The following is a 13,174-nucleotide window of genomic DNA, read 5'->3' on the forward strand; positions in this document are numbered from 1 at the left end:
ACCAAGGGCGCTATATTTTTTTCATGGAAAGCTGAGGATTTTTCACATAACATATCTCGAAACCAGGAAGGTGTTTTTTTTTCGTTTTTGAGTTATGATTTAATAAAGGTCCAAAAAATATTATTTTCCCAAAAATTACTTTTTACAAAAATTTACTTTTTACTTTTGATCTACTTTGATCTACTTGTGATCTACTGGGCCGATTCAGTTGATCGACATATCAAATTAAAGCTAGCCTTTTTTGAAAAAAAAACACACTTGCCAATTAATTGGATTATAGTCACATACATCCAGTCTAGTCGCATAGAAATATTGAACGAAAACTGAAAACATGTTAACTTTGAAAAATCATAACTTAAAAACGAAAAATAACATCTCTCTGGTATTCGGATATATTATGTGAAAAAACCTCAGCTTTCGGGAAAAAATATAAAAAATATGGCGCACTTGGTCCGATGTAAGCTATAAAAAACAAATATAATCAATAATTACGAAAACAAAATCAATTTTTGTTCAGAGTGTAATATTTTTTCAAACAATACTAGCTCATTGGCTTTAATTTGATATGTCGACCATCTAAATCGATCCAGTAGATCAAAAGTTATGATTTTTTGTAGTGGAAAAAATGTGAGAAAATGATTTCTCGGACCATCGGTTAACTTTGAAAAATCATAACTCAAAAACGAAAAAAAACTCCTCCCTGGTTTTGAGATATGTTATGTAAAAAATCCTCAGCTTTCCAGAAAAAATATAAAAAAATATAGCGCCTTTGGTCCCGAGACCATAAAAACTATAAACAACAAATACAATCAATAATAACGAAAACATGATTCAAATTTTCTGCAACTGTAGTATTTTTTCCAAAAAAGACCAGCTAATTGGCTTTAATTTCATATGTCGTTTTTAAACAAGTTATTTTTGGCAAAAATGCGGTTTTTCGGACCACCCTAAAATGGAAATGGTCACCCTAACAACAACAAAATACGGGTCTAATAATTTGCGATAAAGAACAAAACTACCACCTTTGGCGAAAATCTGAGAACCACTTTATCGGTTTGGCATGGAATGGCTGTATAATCATTTGAAGTTCGCTCGATGGATACCCAAGAATGACACATAGTAAGAACATTAAAAACAAGACATCCAAGCGTAAAAAATACGAGCGAAATTCAGTTCTTTCCAGGCATCCAATTTTTGTCCACTAACCATGCACATGTGTGTTTTCTGCAACAGTGATTTCATCACGGAGCAATTTCACTTTTGGGCACGGTATTAGTTCTCCAGCATCTGTGAATCCTCATCGTAGAGACCCAAAAACGATTCCATTATTATATTTATGCTTGTTAGATTGGGAATGTTTCTAGGATTTAACATTGCAACAATCTTGAGAGTCAGAAATTTAACAATAAAAAAATCTGTACCTATCTGTACTTGAGAATGAAAATTTGTTATCAGTACTGTACAGAATCTGTACCGAAAAAAATAAAAAAAAACTGTATTTTTCCGGTTAAATCTATACATCTGGCAACACTGATCTGAACCTGATTCTAATAATTTTTTTATTAACATTAAACTCTTTGAGCCACGCTAACGTCGACCTTGTGTAAATAATAGGGTATAACCATTCTCCATGGTCATCTCTGTTCCATTGATTCTGCCAACTGATTAAATAATATGGAAAATATGCATAAACAGCTAATGTTAAAAATTTTGGTTGGGTCACGTTTGCTCAAAGGAAACTAGAATTTAAAATAGAGTTCTCTGATGAAGAACTTGTACGCTTGTCAAAAGGAATAATTTCCATGTCAAAGACAAAAAAGTGTCAAAGCCGTGAAAAAGCCGTAAAAATAGTCGTTTGGTGTGCAAAAATAGTCGTTTTGGCATCAAATTTTGACAGAGAACGAAAAATGAATTCATAGTGATAATTTAAAACGCATAAAGTCCTATTCAAAGACCCGTAAATCTGGAACAACAATGCCAAAGCTGAACATCCACGAACCTAAGCAATACCTCATTCGATATATTGAATAAAACGTTTCTCCAATAATTGGTATGAGTGTCGTCGGTTTTTTTTTGTAATGCTCGTAGTGAAAATATAAAATATGCTTTTGTTGAGTTGATTCCTGGCCTGAAAGGATGATAGACAAATAGGAGATAAACGAGAATTAATTTCTGTTGGATTTTGTAGGCTTTTATTGTCTACTTTCTGTATGAGAATATGATGAGGCCATCACTGCTTTGGAATGGCTCTACTTGTAGTTATTAAAAAATTAACTTATGTTTAAATGGCTTAACATCGCATTTCATCCTGGAAAAAATGTAAGGGGTTGTATCCAGGACACGACCGCATAGTTTCGACGTAGAACTACGCTATTATATTATGCAATCTACTTGTTTACCACTTCAAATATTATATTAGAATGCATCGAAATTTTTGTAATAGATTATGTTCTTCGTTACAAATAAATTTGATGAATGTCCTTTTACTTTTGATATGATGCCTAGGACTACCAAAATGTCTGAACGGAAGAATTTTCAAACGATCATTGTATTTTAAAATTCCCTCTGAAATTATTGCACATCTCATGTTTACGTAGTTCTCGAACCGCGAAAGTTCATTCACCTCTAGTATCTGAAATGATGATTTTCCCAGGCTTTTCAGTTTAAAAGTACGTTTTGGGGAAACATATTCCGGTCTGCACAACGGAAAGCGGGTACAAACGTACTCAACACCAAAAAATACCCCCGACTTGCATGTATATATGCAAAGCGGATTTCTACAGGTACATTGATTTTGAAGTCTGTGTTGGGGAAACCGTTAATCGGACCAATCAAAACTTGGCAGTTAGGGCGTTTAGATAACGCTTGCCATCTCACAGTTATTCAATTGTTCATCTCATGAAAAATTATTTTTATTAATTATGATAAACGCGTAGAAATATTTCCTATCAATTGATGCAAACATCTTTCCGATCTGTTAAGAAATGTTCGAGTTATAAGCATTCGAAATACGGGTAGGGTTAGCACACAAATCGGCTGAACAAATGTATGGGAAAAAGGAACTTCTTCAAGTTTTCACGAATTTAAACCGTTTAAAGATTAGCGAATTGTAATGTATTGCATATCGAACAAATCTTAGAGAATTTCCATTGGTATGCAAATCATGAGAATTCGTTCACAGTGAAAATAGTTATTTACGTTGACTTTATTTCATAAAAACGTGACCTGTTCTCTGATTTGGCACTCTTCGTGAAAGTCGTAGTTCTACTTAAAAAAAAAACAGAAGAATCTAATCAGAGGTATCTGGATCAACATCTAATCGCTCAAGAAGAGTCTCATATATCGCCATACCTTCATTTGATATGGATATCACCAGACAAGCCCCGGAAGGCAGCGCAGGCAAATATTTTCCGTAGGCGTGCGTAGCGAAATGTGTTTTATGATAGTGGGCTGAGACTGTTTGCCCTTATTATATGCGTACTAAGCGAATTTTGTTTTCTCACAATTAACCCAGAGAGTTTGAGTAATCCGTTGGCATCAACCAGACAGTAAAACCGCTGCGCTACAGATGAAGATTACATTTTTATTGGAGCGCAAATATTGTTTGGGCACATTCTGTGGGAGTTTTTTTATTCGTATCTCATGGAAAGTTCCGGCGAGAAACGCACTTTGACAAACTAATTCGCAGAACACATTTCAGCGAAAGCGTCAAACGAACAAATGTGGAATCTGGAGTAGAAGATAATGACTGACTTATCATCCGCATAGAATATCAGTTGCTTTCAAATTACCCCAAACTTGTGAAGTCATTGCTCAACCCTACAGACATTGGGACGATTCGCGACATCATAGCTCACACCCTGCCTCGGCTGGGTTCCAACAGAATTAAAAACTTATTTTTCGCTCGCTCAAGCTGTGACAATATAGACCCCTGCACCTTCCCCAGAATCTCGCACTTGATCCGAAAAGTTATATTATACGACAACATTTCCGGTACTCGAATTAAGAAAAAATGTTTTCTGTCCCCGCTTCGCACCGGCATGGATATGTATGTACTTATGATTACAGCTTATCAGTATGCAAACAAGCCGTGACATTATCTCCTCTTGGCGACTCACTTTCTCATTGTGTTGCGAAGATGATTCTTCGAAAGCGAGGCGAAAATAAAAGATGAATTTCAATTTCGCATCACCCCCGACTTGACTTTGGCTGGCGCAATTTGGGGACAATGTTGTTTAGAATATTTCGAGGGGCACGCGGGAGGGCAATCAGTACCATTTTAGATGAAGCACGTGAGGGGGGTCGAAACATGTTGTTTCCTCGAGAGCATCACCACCCACCACCGTATTGTCTGGAAGCGGATTTTCTAATTTTTTTAATTTAACGCTTCGTGAAAGCGCGCAAAAACGGTACTACGGTACTAGCCTGGGGGCTAGTTTCTAAGGAGCTGTACCTAGAGTGAGAACGAACGATCTTTCTAACGTGATTTCTCGGTTCGTTAGCCTCTTGGCGTGGCGTTCCTTCCCGGGTAAATTGTAACATTCAACTGACTGTGTACGGAACGTGAATTCTCCTGCGAGCACAGCAGGGGGGTTGGGATCCTCACTGGAAACTACTACTTTACAGAAAACCGCACTCAACTGAATGCCACAAATCCTTTTCCCACTTCCCGTAGCCGAGCGGCTTTCTCCTTTTGGGATGCAGATTGCAGCCGCCCAATCACGGGTGAGATAATATGCATAGAAGGCATATTATCCGCTTATACGTTCATATATTTGGCTCCGGAGAGGCATATTTCACCCTTCGCAAACTGGCTGGCGTGGATGTGGTGAGCATTCTTCACACCTTCCGACAGCAATCATCGCCGCCTTCTAGGGGTCCTGGTTTCGGCACGACTCCGTGAATGTGAACGCAGGGGGATCAGCAAATTTATGGCTGCGGTGTCGAAATGTACACACTTTCGGAGGAAGCCGCCGGCTAATGCTACCACGATCGGTGGGGACCTTATTCGGAATTATCACTTCACCGATTTTATGTTATCTTACCTGGAAAGAGAGAGAGAGAGAGAATAGAGTGAAGTGTTAGTTATTTGGAAACAGAATGAATGCAAGAACATTTCTTAACGATAGTCTAAACTGAAGTTATGGAAATAATTTGAAACTATCAGTTGGCCAGTAGATTTCATCGGAAGAGGTCGCACAGACGCACAGACGAATCACAGACATTATCTGTGAATTATGTGAAAAAAAAGCATTGTTCACTAACATATAAAACGGAACTCTCGATTGTGTATTAAATTGAAGAATGGAATGATGGCTCAACGCAAAGATGCTAACCGAATTTTTGGAATAGCTGGAAAAATACGAAAAAAAGTGGAAAAAGGTGGAAAGAATCGATTTTTATTCTTTTTTTTTTTAAGTTAGCGCACATCAACAACTAGCTGACCCGACGAACTTCGTCCCGCCCAAAACTGATTTTTTGACATGAATTCTTTCGAACATTCACGTTTTCTTACTAAGCGAACATTCATGAATTCAATCACAGAACTCTTCATAGATTGACCCTTAACAGCTTCCTTTCACTATAAATTTTCTAGTACTTCTACCAAAACTTATCATTATAAACTAAATTTATTTTCAAACACAAGTTTGGCTCAAGATTCTCGATTAACTGTTTGCAAATAACATGTTTCTCAGTTACATGGATTACATATTTGATACAGAAAAGTAAATTTCCAATCATAATTTTTATTTTCAAATCGCGTTATTCCACCTGGGAATCTATCGCCATTTTCGCCATTTCTACACATAACATTGCACAATGGTCCAGGAGATGCATTTAAGTGAAAATTAGCATTTAGAGCTCGACAGTTATTCTCTAGACAAAAACTGTCTTCGACAAAGTTGTTACAAATGATAGAGCGCTCATTTTCATGTTGCCAACATTTTCGATGAAATAAAAAATATAGATTTCTTATCTCTATAGATACAGATAAACATAGTTCGACAATGTTGTAGTCCTAGTTATTTAAGACATCTTTGTAGAACAAAGTTTTTTCTATCTCTTGAAGTAACCGACATAATTGCGTTAGGGTCACCATGAAAAAAACGGTTTTCATACCCTAACTTTTATATTTCAAATTCTAGTTATTGATATTTCTTCCCAAAAAATACTCTCTCTTCAATTGCGTGTCATTCTTTCTGGGACAACCATAAACAAAGTTTATTGGTGGCGTTTGAAAGAACATAGTTCACTCTACATGATTTGTGATTTTCAAAACTATGTTATTTTTTGTGTTTGAGTGAATTGAAATTGAAATCATGTGTTTTTGGATAAAAAACCATCAATAACTTAGAGCAGGATTAAGATATTAACAAGTTCTGCATCGCAAAATGTAGGTCTTGATAGACTCTAAAAGTCGTATGAAGACTCTTTTGGTGTAGAATTCTAAATATAAAAGTTAGAGCAAAAAAAAAAGAAAAAAGCTCTAAATCGATTTTATTTGAAGATAGAAAAAAGCTTTGTTCTACAAAGTTATTTAAAATAATTGGGGCTACAACATTGTCGAACTATGTTCATCCCTATCTATTAAGATAAGAAAGTTAGATATTTTTTTATTTCATCGACAGTTTTGGTCACCCTATTTTTGATAACATGAAAATGAGAGCTCTATCATATGCAACAACTTTGTCGAAGACAGTTTTTGTCTAAAGAATAAATATCTGCCTCAAAGTTGTTTTTTAACTAAATTGCATTAGGGTAACCATGAACAGAACGGTTTTATACTTTAACTTTTATATTTAAAATTCAACATCAAAATTGTCTTCGTACGACTTTGAGAGCTTATCAATACCAACATTTTGCGATACAGAACTTGTTAATATCCTAATCATGCTTAAAGTTGTTGATGGGGTTTCACCCAAAAACTTATGACTTCAATTTTAATTTACTCAAACAAAAACAAAACATATCTTCGATAATCACATATTATATAGAGTAAATTTAGTTCTTTAAAATTCCGTCAATTAACATTTTTTTATGTTTGCCCAGAAAGAATGGCAAGTAGTTGAAGAGAGCGTATTTTTTGGGAAGAAGTATCAATAACTTTGAGTGATGTTCAGATATAGACAAGTTCCGCATCGCAAAATGTTAGTATTAGTATGTTCTAAAAATCTTTCGAAGACAGTGTGTATGAAGAATTTGAAATATAAAAGTTAGAGTATAAAAACCTTTTTTTTCATGGTGACCCTAACGCAACTTAGAAAAAAGGCGCTATATTGGTTGTTTAAAGAGATAGAAAAAAAACTTTGTTCTACAAAGATGTCTCAAATAAGTCGGACTACAACATTGTCGAGCTATGGTTACCTCTATCTATAAAGATAAGAAAGTTTTCTTCCATCGAAAATTTTGGTCACCCTATTTTTGATAACATGAAAATGAGCGCTCTGTCATATGTAACAACTTTGTCGAAGACAGTTTTTGTCTAGAGAATAACCGTCAAGCTTTAAATGCTAATTTCCACTTAAATGCATTTCCTGGACCATTGTGCAATGACGTATACCTATGTCAATAAGATTCTTAACAACAAAACTAGCAAAAAACGAAAACCCAAATAGATTCCCTTGTTGTCACAGTCGCTTCATAGTCTGATTAACTAAAATTTACAGATATTAAATATCTGGATATTCCGTAAAAGTCTGAAAGGTTATCAACGCTTCCTCGCATTGTTTTTGCTCTTGTTTTTCTTCTTATTTTGAATCCTGAAAACAATCGTTCAAAGTTTGCTGAGGGGTGCGACAGAATCAGATTTTATGTAATATTTTTTCCTCAATTCGGGATAAACAAAATTACAAACATTATACACATCCTTGTTTTTGTTTGCAGTAAGGTCAATACAATTCAGGTTTCGGATCTTCCTAAATTCATTATTGATACCCTCAATATCATTCTGATCCGAATATTTGGACTTATTTGAATAGACTTCATAGAAGGGCCGAATAAGCCATCTAAAACGAACAAATATCGTTAAAAGGAAGCAAATTGAAATCTCTATAAGTTTATAGCAGATAAATAGGTATAGATAGAGGAAGACGGTAAACGTCATAAGGACCTTCGATGTAAGTGGAGCGGAGAAAAGAATATAAATTTGGGAGAATAAACAAAAAACTGTAAAATTTCATAGAAAACTGGAGATTTTTCGCCTTTGGCTTGCTTAAAAAACTGCCAATATCCAGGAAAAACTGGAAGGTTGGCAACTCTGGCTCAACGGTACAGGTGAAAATGTCGGTAACTGGAGGAATGTACAAATACGTAGGAATTTTCAACCTTCCCTCGGATGTTAGCGATGACGAAATTGAGCGAGTACTGACTCGATATGGGAAAATCGGAAAGCAGGCGAGGGAGAAATTCCCAACCGAATGTGAACTCGATGTCTACTCAGGAATTCCCGGAGTATACATGGATATCCAGAAGCAGATTCCTGCATCCCTGTACTTACCATGAAGAGATCATGAATCGGTGCTTCCAATGTAAGGCAGATAACCACTCGAATGTCAACTGCCTTCAGCTTCAGGTCATTCTCCCACGTCATTGGGAAAATCAATTCTGATTTTTTGAAAGATGACGACATATCGACTGATTTCAAAAGAGGATATGAAAACTCGGCAAAAATATCAAAATAAATTTTCAGAATGATGGAGCATTGATTTTTAAGCGAAGATTAGACAATTTTTTAAAACGGAATCAATCAATTCAACAACAATATTTCATCACCTCAACGATGTTATTTAACAAAGTTATATAACTACCTGAAAAACAACACTCTGGGGAGAATGTAGATGTTAATTTAAGACTCATCAAGTCGAGAATGCTAGAAATTGAAGAAATTCGACTCAAATATTATGCAAATCTTTGTAATGAAACGTCACTTCTGGAAGACGAAAAAGTAAGCATTTATCAATTTTTGAAAAATGTCAAGTTTTAAAATTCATCATCTTTTAATGTTAATGACAAAGATAGTTAGTGATTACACTAACAAAGGCAGCGCCCGAATACTTGAAAACAAATCTCGCTAGTAGTGAAGAACAAAACCTTAATTATGATGAGTTCCTTGCGTTGAGGTATGTACAAAAGTTTTTAAATGAATACAGTCAGCATGCTTTAGTTGATATCATTAATGAGGAAGAGCATAAGATGATAAGTAGAAACGCAACCAAGGAAAAAATCCTCTGGCTCGGATGGCATTAATTACGAGTTTTATGCGACTCATTTTGGAATTCTCAAAGGAGATTTACTGGATCTCAAGTTCAATGGTCTTTTGTACGGCATCCGGAAGCCAATGGAAAATTTTATACGGACTATACTGCCGTTCCACGCATATTTGTCCCATGTTACTTTTTGACAATTTTAACTTTTCTACATAAAACGATGCTTTTGTGCCTAATATTGTAGAAAACCACAAAAAAACTTATTGTTTGTTCCCAACTTATTGTTTTCAAAAAACAACATCAAGCTCAATTGTCCCATGTTGATATTCTAGGCATAAGTGTCCAACCATGTATTTTTTGTAAATCCATAATGAATGGATCGATTTAAGCACAAGAGTTTTATGTCAGCAGGGCTAATGCACTCATTTCTGGTTGGAAAGAAAGAACTAAATCTCAAACAAATAAAAAAGTTAAAAAAAACGTGTACACCTTGTTTGCGAATGCCTAATAACAATGAGATTTGTGTTCTGTAAAGGTGTTGCAGATCACTCCCATCTTCATAAAACTATGTTTTATGCATAATCTTTCAGAAAAACACCCAAAACTTATTGTTCGTTCCCAGTATTTCAAAAAAAACAACATCAAGTTCAATTGTCCCATGTTGATATTCTAAAGGGTGTGTCACATCAAATTGCATCACGGAAAAAACGCTGTAGAAATTTAATTTTTAGGAATTATATCTTCAGCTTTCGCTTATAATCAGATAAGAGTGTATAGATGACGTTGGCCATGCTTCACTGTCAATTTTTCGTAAATTTGGAAAAATGTCGTCGAACGAAAAAGAGCGTCGTGAATTAATCCTGTGCACGCATTTCGAGAATCCGGAGTTGTCACATCGGGTCATCGGTAAGATGCTGGGAATCGTCCAATCCACGGTCAGCAGAGTACTAAAACGATACTTCGAGAACCGTTCATGGTTACATCGACCGGAAGGTAAAGAACGGCAAAAATGGATGCTCCGTCAGTGAAAAAGATCACAAGCGCGTAGTTAAGCAGTTTAGACGTGATCCGAGAAGTTCGGTCCGGGATGTCGCCAATAAGCTGAATTTGTCAAGTTCATTCGTCCAGCGGACCAAGCAGCGGGAGGGCCTGCGTACATACAAGGTTCAGAAGGGTCCTAACCGCGATGAAAGGCAAAACATGGTGGGGAAGACGCGAGCCCGGAAGCTGTACACCGAAATGCTGACGAAGCCGCATTGCCTGGTAATGGACGACGAAACCTACGTCAAAGCGGACTTTCGTCAGCTGCCGGGCCTGTTGTTCTTCTCCGCAGAGGACAAATTCAGCGTTCCGGAGGAGATTCGCAAGCAGAAACTATCCAAGTTTGCCAAAAAGTACATGGTGTGGCAAGCGATCTGTTCTTGCGGAAAGCGGAGCGCCCCCTTCGTGATGACCGGCACGGTAAACGGGCAGGTTTACCTTAAGGAGTGCCTACAGAAGCGCTTACTACCACTATTGAAGCAGCACGAGGGCCCGACCATCTTCTGGCCGGATTTCGCTTCGTACCACTATTCAAAGGAAGTGTTGGAGTGGTACGAAGCCAACAGGGTCACCTTCGTGTCAAAGGAAATGAACCCGCCCAACGCGCCGGAGCTTCGCCCAATAGAGAAATATTGGGCGATTATGAAGCAGACCCTCCGGAAGAACCCAAAAGTTGTCAAATCGGAGGCGGACTTTAAGAGAAAATGGATTTCTGTTAAAAAAAAACTACAACCTGACGTTGTACAGAACCTTATGGACGGGGTAAAGAGGAAGGTGCGAGCATACGGGCTTGGGCTCGAAGTATGAATAAAAAGAAAATGTCAAAAGTTGTTTAATAGTTTTTATTTTGCTGTCTAAAATTTTCAAAAGGATCGGTCTACTGGGCGAATTTCTACAACGTTTTTTCCGTGATGCAATTTGATGTGACACACCCTTTAGGCATATATGTCCCACCATGTTTTTTTTTGAACCGCAATCAAGCTTGATTGATTCAAGTGAGGGGAACTCTTCTCATTTCATTAAAAAATAGTTTACTGCTTATAAAAAAAACTTGGTGCATTGCCAAACTGAAATGCTTAAAGCTTTTGGTAGAAAAATATGCTAATGTAAATGGATAGAGGAAATTGTTTTAGTCAAATTCAAATTAAACTACAGATCACCTGAGCAGGTATTGTCAGACAGGGAAAACTTGTATTGAAAAAGCACCCTTTTTTCTAGTAGGAGAGACAGTCAATTAGAACATAAGACAATAGAAAACGGAAGTTTATTTGATTTTCATCGACGTTTACCTAACATATGTTGGAACAATAGAAAAGTATTCGAAAAAAACTTAAGTTCTGTTCTCAATGCGTTTTGATAGAATGTGCGAATGAAGAGAGAGAACTGCTAGAGATGTTGTACATGTTACTTACCAAAATTTGTTTGTAAATAGTGTAGTAAGTAGCTTTGAGTGATCGTAAAAAAATATGTATATTAACTCTTTGTGGTCGTTTGTCTGCTCTCAGCCACCACAGCAAGAAATCATGCTAATCTTATATTTTACCCAACCAAGTATCAGTTTATGCTTTTCCTAAACGAAGCTTGATGTGTAATGAACCTGTTCACGAATCAATACGGTGCTCTTATGAGTAATAGATAACGGTACTCAGTATCAAACAAAGTTGTCACCCACACAAGATAACGCACAGTGCGTTGAATGCATAGGAATGTGGGACAAAAAATCATCACAGCAGAATTTTTCCATTGTAACACTTTGGTGTGATGGAAAACATTGTTCTTAAATATCAGAACTACTGTTTGCATAATCGTATAAGTGTCTCAAGCGACAAAATCTTTGCTCATCTAAAGTGAAAAGTTCTGATCATTTGGGATACGCTGAAATCAATATTTGAGTAACCGCTGGTTTGAATTATGTTGAAGTAGTTGTTTTCAAACAGTAGAATAATCAGAAAAAAATCTTTGTTAGAATTGAAAAGGTCTGATGTTTTCGGATACACATTGCTGGCATTAATTATACATTTATTGCATTAATGGCAAAAGTGTCTCATATTCAACGGATAATAAAAATAAAATTATGTACTGATTATACTTCATACTCTTGGAGACTACTTCGAAAGATTTCGCACGAAGACAAATTAAATAATATATATTTCATATAAAAACATCACATTGAAATACATTGTTGAGTTAATACATGTATATAGTTCATAAAATAAATTTAAAAAAAAATTATTTTTCATAATCTTCCATGTATTATTACTTTTTCAAGGATAAATAATTCCGACCAGTACGATACCCATGCCCAAATTGAATACTACCGCAAAGGGTTAATTTTAAAAAAACTATGAACTATCAAGATTAAAGAATGTAATCATAGCAATAAAATACAGAATTTTGTATAAGAAATACGTAGTTCAACCCACATGTATTCTTAAATCGTATAGAACAACTTAGGGACTAACCTTCCGAATATGATATCATGTAAGGAAATACGAAAACGCTTCCTCCCAAAACGCGGGAGAACTAATCACCCATTTAGTTCGCTCAAATCAAATCACTAATTGGATCCTCAGGGAATTCTTCCATCCAGGGGGAACGGCAAATAGAAAAGGACACGCTCACACTCACGAGCTGCCGGCGGAGATTTGTCACCCTTCATTTTCTCACCAAATGGTTCAACAGTTTTTTTTGTGTGCCCAGTTCGACATTCAGTTTATAAAAAAAGATGATCGTTGTTCAGTTATTCGACGTCGACACACATCGAATTGACACGTGCCATGGTTCTCTCTCAATTTTGCCTCCGGTCGTGTGTTATGTTAACCATATGCGTCGCAACGATAATCATGGTAATTTTGTCACTGGGAAAATCTCTGTCTGGGTCAGTCGTACCTCCATTCATAATTAAAGTGACATCGCGGTGAAAAAAA

This window comes from Toxorhynchites rutilus, chromosome 2 (assembly GCF_029784135.1).
Source record: "Toxorhynchites rutilus septentrionalis strain SRP chromosome 2, ASM2978413v1, whole genome shotgun sequence".
NCBI classification, from domain to species: Eukaryota; Metazoa; Arthropoda; class Insecta; order Diptera; family Culicidae; genus Toxorhynchites; species Toxorhynchites rutilus.